At 51.9% G+C, this 8,554-nt stretch overlaps 1 long non-coding RNA gene across 2 annotated transcripts in view; it reads right to left on the bottom strand.

Annotated features, from left to right (window-relative positions):
* Positions 1 to 1,763: 1,763 nt before the first annotated feature.
* Positions 1,764 to 8,554, bottom strand: part of LOC109492643 — a 61,095-nt gene continuing 54,304 nt past the window's right edge. For both annotated transcript variants that reach the window (XR_006587224.1, XR_002736902.2), the window contains one exon: positions 1,764 to 1,941. This is a non-coding gene — a long non-coding RNA (uncharacterized LOC109492643). The remainder of the gene's footprint in view (positions 1,942 to 8,554) is intronic.

The following is an 8,554-nucleotide window of genomic DNA, read 5'->3' as shown; positions in this document are numbered from 1 at the left end:
GGAGAAGGAAGGAGAGGAGGAGAAAAAGGCCTTCCCAGTCTAGGCGTTAGACCTGCCCAGGTGTGTGGGGGGGACCAGCTCACCATCTCATTAATGTGGAATTGTTTTTAGGTTAATAATCTTGCGTTAATTTTCCCTTAAAATATTGTCTTTGACCGTTAAATGCTCACACTGTTATAAAAAGAACGTAATAAATGATCTTGAAGCAAATTCTCCTGCCAAATGTCATAATTTATTTGCATAATTAGCTCTTAATTTTAATTCAATATGCAAATCCATGCTTCCTTTCCATTGCAGCCGCCTGTTTCCCAGCCGGGCGGCCATGAATTTACTGTGTAGCTCTCTCCACGGCTGTCAGAGGCGGGGGTGGGGAGGCAGGCGCCTTCTGGGGCTGGTGCCTGCGGGAGGGGTTCAGACACACAGACTCAGATGGACAGGCCCATGGGCCCCTGCCACCTAGGTGCAAACGCCCACAGATGGACCTGTGTGGACGCCAGCATACCAACATGTGGATGGACATGTGTACAGATGCACTGACACATTAACACATATCACAGGCAGAGCCCCAGAGGTGAAGGCATATGAGCCCAGACTCGTAGGCTGACGCATTAAGAAATCCACGGGCGCCCACTGAGACACATTACACAGGTAGAAACACTGCCATGCAAGAACACAAGAACACAGACTCCCATGAAGTCCCCTGGCTTCGTGGGCCCAGACGCATGCGCTGACATTCAGAGACTTGGGCGCAACCTGATATATACCTGCAAATGCAAACACCCAGAGACACGGTGCACCAGCGAGCAGAAGTTCATGGGCACAGACAACGCTCACAATCGAGAGACCCACGGGCCTACACGCAGATGTGCAGAGCCATGCTTGGTGAGGCCCACACAGTTGTGAGACCACAAATCTTTATGTGCACACACATAACAAGTCGCACTCTCAGAGACAGAAATTTGACAACCCCACAGAAAAGCCGAGATGTGATGTGGACACCCCTGCACATATAGGATTTGGCCTTCGAGTCTCCATGGCAAGATTTTTGAGACACTGTAGGGCTCGTGGAAAGAGCACCGAGCTTAGGGTCAAGAGACCACATTCTAGTACCAGTGCCACCTCCCAGTTGCTGGGAGACCCTAAGCAAGTCATGTTACTTTTTAAAAATAACAGCTTTATCAAGATATAATTCTCATATCATGCAATTCACCTATCTAAAGTGTTCAAGTCAATGGTTTTTAGTAGATCTACAGGGTCGTGCAACCATCACTGTAAGCAATTTAAGATTTTTTAGAAAATGTTTCTTTATTTTTGAGACAGAGACAGAGAGAGAGAGAGAGTGGAGGGGCAAAGAGAGAGGGAGACAGGATCTGAAGCAGCAGAGCCCAACGTGGGGCTGAAACCCACAAAACCACGAGACTGTGACCCGAGCCGAAGTGAGACGCTCAAACAAACCAGCACCCCTCACTGTGAGACATTTTAGGACATTTGAACCATCTCCCCCCAACCCCATACCCATTGGCAGTCTCTCCTCTTCCCCCAATACTCCCCACCCCCAGATCTAAGCAACTCTTAATCTATTTTCTTTTTCTGTATATTTGCTGACTCTGGACGCGTTGTGTAAAGGAACTAAAAGAATGCATGGTGTTTGGTTTTTTTTGGTGATTGGCTTCTTTTACTTAACATAGAGTCTTCAATATTCACCCATGTTGTAATATGAATCAGTACTTCATTACTTTTCATGACCAAATAATATCCCATTGTATGGATATACTACATTTTATTTACGTATTCACCAGTTGATGGACATTTGGGTTCTTTCCACTTTGGGGCCATTATGAAAAATACTGCTCCAACCATTGTTGTACAAATTTTTGTGTAGGCCCACGTTTTCATATCTCTTGAGGAGAACTTCATCTTCCCAGAGTTTGGCTCTCCCACCTATAAAATGAGAGGGAATTCATTCCATTAGAATCGCAAGGCTGTCCAGGTGTACTTGTTTATGATTAATACGGAGTTCTCCAGCTGAGACTATGGTTCTCCTCATGTAACCAGACCCACACACACTCACACACACAATTACCAACACAGCCATCAGACACATAACATAGCCACAAAGGCACAGGTGCACCCAAGGCAGCCTAGACCCCCTCAGGGACTTGGTCCTGAGTTTGGGGCCTAGAGAAAAAAAACAGAAATGCAGTCAGAGAGATTGTGATAGCCACAGGGAACATTGTCCTGACTCAAGGAGGGTCCTTTCATGGTGAAGGGGGTAAAGTACGGCACTGGGGAGGAAGGGGTTTAGCCAACATGATGGGCGAAAAGGCAGGGTGAAAGGGTGAGGTTAGCGATGGGTGACTGAGTGAGGATCCACTCTGAAGACCAGGACACTTGGGTGCCACTTCCCCAGCTGTTTCTGCCTTCTCCTTTCCCCACCCATGTTACCCTTTGTCTCCTTGTTCCTTCTCCCAGAGGTAACATGACTCTTCCCCCCTCCCCAACAAGCTAAGGAGACAAAGGGGATCCTTTTCCAGCATAATTAAGCTTCAAAGTCAGCAGCTCCTCCCAGGAAACTGATCAGGTTTGCCCTGAGAGAGCCCTTTAGTGCGGGAGGGATGGCAAAGGGAGGGGAGACAGGGACAGACAGACAAGACCAGGAGACAGGAAAGTGAACTCGGACACCACTGAGCTGACACTGATTCTTATGACCTTGCACTGTCTGTCAGGAAAGTTTGATCTTTAATTCTCCTTCTTAGGAGAGGGATTTATGGAGTTGTGACCCGATTAGCTACAGACCCCAAAACACTGTCTCCCCACAATCACAGAAGTCCTGGGTATGGATGAGTGAAAATGTCTGAGTGTGCGTGTATCCATGTGTAGATGCCCACCGATATTATGGACGTGTGTTTATGGAGCTGTTGTGTATCAGTATGTAAGTGTGTGAGTGCCTGTCTGTCCCCAACCCTCTCGGCCCCCACCCCCACCCATGCCCCCTGCAGAAGGCTCACTGTGCGGCCTCAGCGGAGTTTCTAACCTGGAGTGATCGCTTTCCTGATTTGCCACTTTAGTACTCTTGTTAATGAATTTTTAATCTTCTTAATGACATTAAACACGGAAAGTAATTAAGGAAAACAAGTTTGAAACTGCTGACTTCAACCCTTTATTCACAACTATTTAATGTAGAATTAATTTGATTTTGCCCATTATTCAAATGAACGCGCTACCTTCTCCTCGGCCCCAGGCCTGTCCCCTTGCCCCCTCCCCACATGCCCAGGGACCCCCTCTCTCGCCGCCACCCAGTTATCACTGACCCTAGTGGGTGATGGTTTCCGTGTGACATGTCTGTGCTTGGGGCCTGGGTGTGAGGCCTGAGCCCAACTCCTGGAGGGTAAGGATCAAAGAACGGCTTCTCTGGGTTGGGAGACAGCACGAGGAAGGTGGGGGTGGGGCTGAAGATCTGAGGCTGGAATGATGCAGACTCTTCCATCTCGGATTTCCCACCTAGACGCTCATCATTAGCCCTAGGTCCCACCCATGCACTCAAATGCTTGGTTGTTGGGGACATTCAGATCACAGGGATTTGGTATTAGACTATTTAAATCTATAGACCTCAAGATAGTCAGGTATCTGGAGGCTCAAATGCTGAGGTCCCATGAAGTCCAATTTCAGACCATTTTTCAAAATTTCACTTTTATAATTTCAGAGAAAGAAGCTTCTCTCCCTAAACCCTGAGCCTTGGGCCACTATCTGGGTAAGGCTAAAATGGGCAGGTCATAGCTGTTTGAAACTGGTCCTGGGTGGAGAAACCAGGCCCCAAGCAGTCAGCCAGTCCAAGCCTAAGTGGGTTTTGGCCTCCACCTTCTGGAAGGGGTCTTTTCTTTCTTTCTTTTATTTTTTTAAAATGTTTATTTTTTGAGAAGTGGGGGAGGGGCCGAGAAAGAGGGAGACACAGAATCCAAAGCAGGCTCCAGGTTCCAAGCTGTCAGCACAGAGCCCGATGCGGCGCTTGAACTCACGAACTGTGAGATCATGACCTGAGCCGAAGTCAGCCAACTGAGCCACCCAGGCGCCACCTGGAAGGGATCTTTAAGGGGACTCTGACCCTTGGATGAGAGGAAAGACAGGGTCCATATGAGCCCTGGGGGCACTCAGGTCCTGGGCCTCAATGTCCTCACAGCTGGGGGTACTGGGCTAAGGCTATAGTAGGTCACCCCCAGCCTCCTAACTCCTGCCCCCAAAAGGCCACCTCCTTTACCCTTGGGTCCCAGATATTGTTTTGTGTGTGTGTCATACCTGTATAGTGGTGAGAAAGGAAGGTTTGGGGTGGACACGACCCTAGGAGGCAGCTGAGGGAGGGGGAAATCTCAGCATGGGCCCTCAGGCAGATATGCCATAAATCCTGGCTCTGGACCTCCTCTGGACTTTGGATAAGTTCTGACCTCTCCTCTCCTCCTCTCTGAAGTGGGGAGACCGACTCTTACCTCAAGTTGTTACAAAGATTAAGTGAGATGTCATGGTGACCTTACCATTAGCTCCTGGCAGTTCCAAAAACATGCCAGAGAAGGAAAACTGAGGGGTTCAGGGGCTAGGGACCAAAAGAGGGTCTTAGGAAGCCATGGATTTGCCCAGATATACTGAGGGTAGAGAGGGGAGCTAGCATCTGGGAGCTTCCTCCCTTTTATCCCTTCAACAACACTGGAATTTTTCCTTGGCTTCATTCCCCTGAGTTATATCACCAAGAGGGGTTTTCTCTCTTCCCCCCTCTCCCTTACCCCTTCCTCTTGCCTCTTCTCTCCAAACAAGCCTCCCCCAAGCCACTCCACTCATCTCAGCTCCTGGGAGCAACCAGTCCTCCCACCCCCACCCACCCCACCCCCCGCCCCCCCATCACTGCACTGAGCCATGACTGGGCCTGAGCTGAGGCGGGAGTCTCGCGCCCCTTCCTCCCATTCCAGGGACTTTATGGGCTGAGACGCTGCTGGCTTGCTCACTTCTCCCTCTCTCCTGCGTCTCTCTCCATCATTCTCCATGTTTCTTTCCCCCTCTTTCTTTCTTCCCTTGCCGTGGCCGGCCTTTCTCTCATCTGTCTGTCTCTCCCTATCTCTGTGTGTTTCCACCTCTCTCAGTTCTTTCTTCAGAGACCAGGGATTCTAGAACATTTCCAGCTACAACTGTCCAGGGCACACTCTCAAGAAGGGAAAGCTGACAGGGGGTACTGGGAGGACCCCACCTCAAGTGTGCCCCACTTCCCCTTCTTGCTGACATCCTACGAAGGACCAGGAGGAAGAGGACCCGATCAACGTAGCACACTCACACCACCCTCCCACACCTCCTCCCCACCCCGACCCTCTCACACTCAAAACCCTCTCACAAAGACCCACACTCTCTCTCACACCCACACGACAAACTTGCACCTCACTCACACACAGACACAAGTGTGAGCAGGCACAGATACACACGGACGCAGATGCACACTCGCACACAGAGCCCCCCCCCCACAGATGCGTATGCGCACACACATACACACGCAGAGATCCCACAGGCGCCCAAAAGCACAGGGCAATGATTAATGTCCCCTCAGAAAAAGAAATTATATCGAATAAATTAAACTACTGTGGCAGCAAATTGAAAAATAAGGATGTAAATGAGGTTTGAATACTTAATATCGAAGACAAGGGGGGGGAACAAAAAGGGATCGCTGGGTCCCCTGAGAGGGGAGAGGATGTTCCCTCCTGCTCCCCGGTTCAAATCTGGCTCCTGTCCAGAGACCTCAGAGCTGGGGGCTGGGGTAGTATGGGGCTTCAGTCAGCACTGGGGGCCCTCTCTTTGGTGGCCATGGCAGAGAGTCCCAGAGCCCCTAGAAAGACTCAGAGAGGGAGGATGAGGAAGAGGTGATGCAACCACCTGGTAGCATGTCATATCTCACCCCTGACAGACCCCAACACACAAGTGGGTACTTGCTTCCAGACCCAACACATGCTCCTTTGAAGGTCCACCCTGGCTTACTTGAGCTCACGACTCATCTCCCCCCAGATCCCCACACACCTCAAGACACCCAAACACATTTGATCACATATGCTTGCTCAGCCCTCAACTCAACGTCAAAGCTGCACGCATTCTCCGAACTCGCCTGCCTCATCGCCACCCCCAATATGTCCTAAACCCGCTTCGCACCCTGACTACACCACAGGCATTCTTCCCCCCCAAAAGCCCAGTGCCCACTGGGCACAGTCCTACCCACACCAAACACCCCAAACACACATCTGCACATACATGGGTTCACACACACAAACATAAACTCTTTCCTTGGAGCACATCGTGACATACTCCCGTCACACACACACACACACACACACACACACACACACGGATGGTAATACCATCCCTGAGCCCCAACCCCTCAGAAATTGTGGGAAGGAGAGAGGCAGGGTTGGAAGAGCCTTCTCTTTCTCCCTAGGCTTTAAGGGAGTCCTCCGTATACACACACACACACACACACACACACACACCCCGGAGCACTTCCAGCCAGCCTCCATCTTTCCATTTTTCTCTGCTTCCCTCTCTGGCGCTGTCTCAGTTTCCCTCACTTTGCCTGTCAAGTGCTTTTTCCCTGTCGCCTTTGTCTCGGACACCCCAATATGTCCTGCCCCCCTCCTCCCCGTCGGTCGCCAGGCCCTGAGCCGCCACCCGCACCCCCACCCTGCGGCACCCCCGCCCCTCCCCCTCCTCCGCGGCCCTCGCTGTCGTCTCTGTTCATATATATTTAGTATTTATTTACAAGGCTGGGTTTTTTCCCTGGGCGGGAAGCCAGCCGTGCACAGAAATCCTTAAGATGCTATAAAGCTGGTGAGGTATAAAATGGAAAGTGGTTAGTGCGCTGTTTGGAGATATCTCACCGGCGGCCGGGGGCCCGCGCCGCCCAGCCGCCCGCTGTAAATCTCCCGGAGTTTAGCGCGCTTGTTTGTATCAGGCCGCGAGGGGAGGGACCGGCCGCCAGGGCGGGGGGCCGGCGGGAGGGGGCGCCCCCCAGCGCCGGGGACCCCTCGGGAGAGGGCGCTCCCTCTTGCAATGGAGGTGGGTGAAGGCGGGCTGGGAAGCCGCCTTTTGGGAAACAGAGGCTCCTCGGCTGTGCCTCTTCTGAACTGCGCCTAATCTCCCAGGGGGACGGAGAGAAAACGTGGGACCCAGAGCTCCCCCCACCCCGCCCCAACCCCCGCGCGCGGGACAGAGACCCCACAATACCCCCACCACCTGTGAGCCTCCTCCCCAGGAGCTTCACTTCCCCGCCCCTTCGCCGCCGAGGGCCTGTGGTCTGTGGTCTGGGGAAGGAGCAGATGACACCCACCCCCTTGCCGCCCCCCCTCCCCCCGCCCCCTGCCAGGAAGAGTTTGGGGCAGGGGACCAAGGGGACCAAGGTTCCTCCCTGCAGAGCTAGGGCCTCTCACACTTTATTTCACTCCCCTGAGCAGCAGTTGCCTCTCCCTTGCAGGGTCCTGATAGTTCCTACCCCAAGGGCTGAAGGGAAGATGAAATGAGTCAATGCAGCTGAAGGATTTAGCACCGTGCCTGGTACATAGTAGATGCTCAGTGAATGCCGACTGTGTGATTTGTGCCAATCTGCCCAGCACTTTGTTCATCCGTGTGTTTAGCTAGTTGCTCATTTACTCATTTATTTTGTCAACTATTCACAGCACCCATCCACCCATCCATTCAGCAGCTTCAAGCTGTGTGGTTCTGGCCTCTGTGGTGGAGAATTCTGCAGAAGGCAACAGACCTCCCAGGGGAGCTCCAGTTGGGATGGGGCACTAAGATCTACACCAGGAGGGTAAAAGAGCCACTTCTGGATTAAGTAGCATTTCAGGGCAGCTTGGAGGAAAGGGCTCACCCCACCCATCAGCATGACATCCCTGTCCGCAGTCCCTGGTGGAGCCCTTTGACTTCCTGTGGCCTGAAAGTCCCAGGAGGAGTGAAGGAGCAACTAGACTGTGAACCTCCAGAGGGCAGGCCTCATCCCCCACCCGTCCAGCCCCCAACCCCAGCAGAGCCTGGAGCCAGCTCTCAAGAGCTGTCAGTAAGTGCCCTTTGATTGATGAGTTGGGAAGGCTGAACTCTGCCACACTCCTCTCTCTCTTTAGAGCGGTGACACACCTGTCATATAACCTGCACACACATGTCCCAGCTCACCTGGACACATGTCAGGAGGGCCAGGAGTAATGACAGGGAAATTTTAGGTGGTCACTGCCCAGAAATGGAGGCTCAGAAGAGCCAAGTCTGTGTCACACAGTCATGTCCAAGCCAGTCTTTCTGTATTGGTTCATTCATTCCATCATTCATTCACTCATTCATTTATTTATTCAACAGGCGTTTACCGAGCCTCCTGGGCCAGGGGCTGAGGACGATGCAAATGAACGTTACTTAGGCCGGGCTCTCAAGAGGTTTATAGTCCAGGACGGCTGTAGGGCAAACATTCTAGTAATGACTATTGGGAAAATAAGAGCCAAGAAAGCTGTAGAGGACTAGAAATTTCACAGGGAAGAGAAACCACTGCTGGTGG

Source organism: Felis catus, chromosome D2 (genome assembly GCF_018350175.1).
Source record: "Felis catus isolate Fca126 chromosome D2, F.catus_Fca126_mat1.0, whole genome shotgun sequence".
Classification (NCBI taxonomy): Eukaryota; Metazoa; Chordata; class Mammalia; order Carnivora; family Felidae; genus Felis; species Felis catus.
Note: the sequence above shows the minus strand (reverse complement) of the source record. Positions and strands in the feature narration are given on the sequence as shown.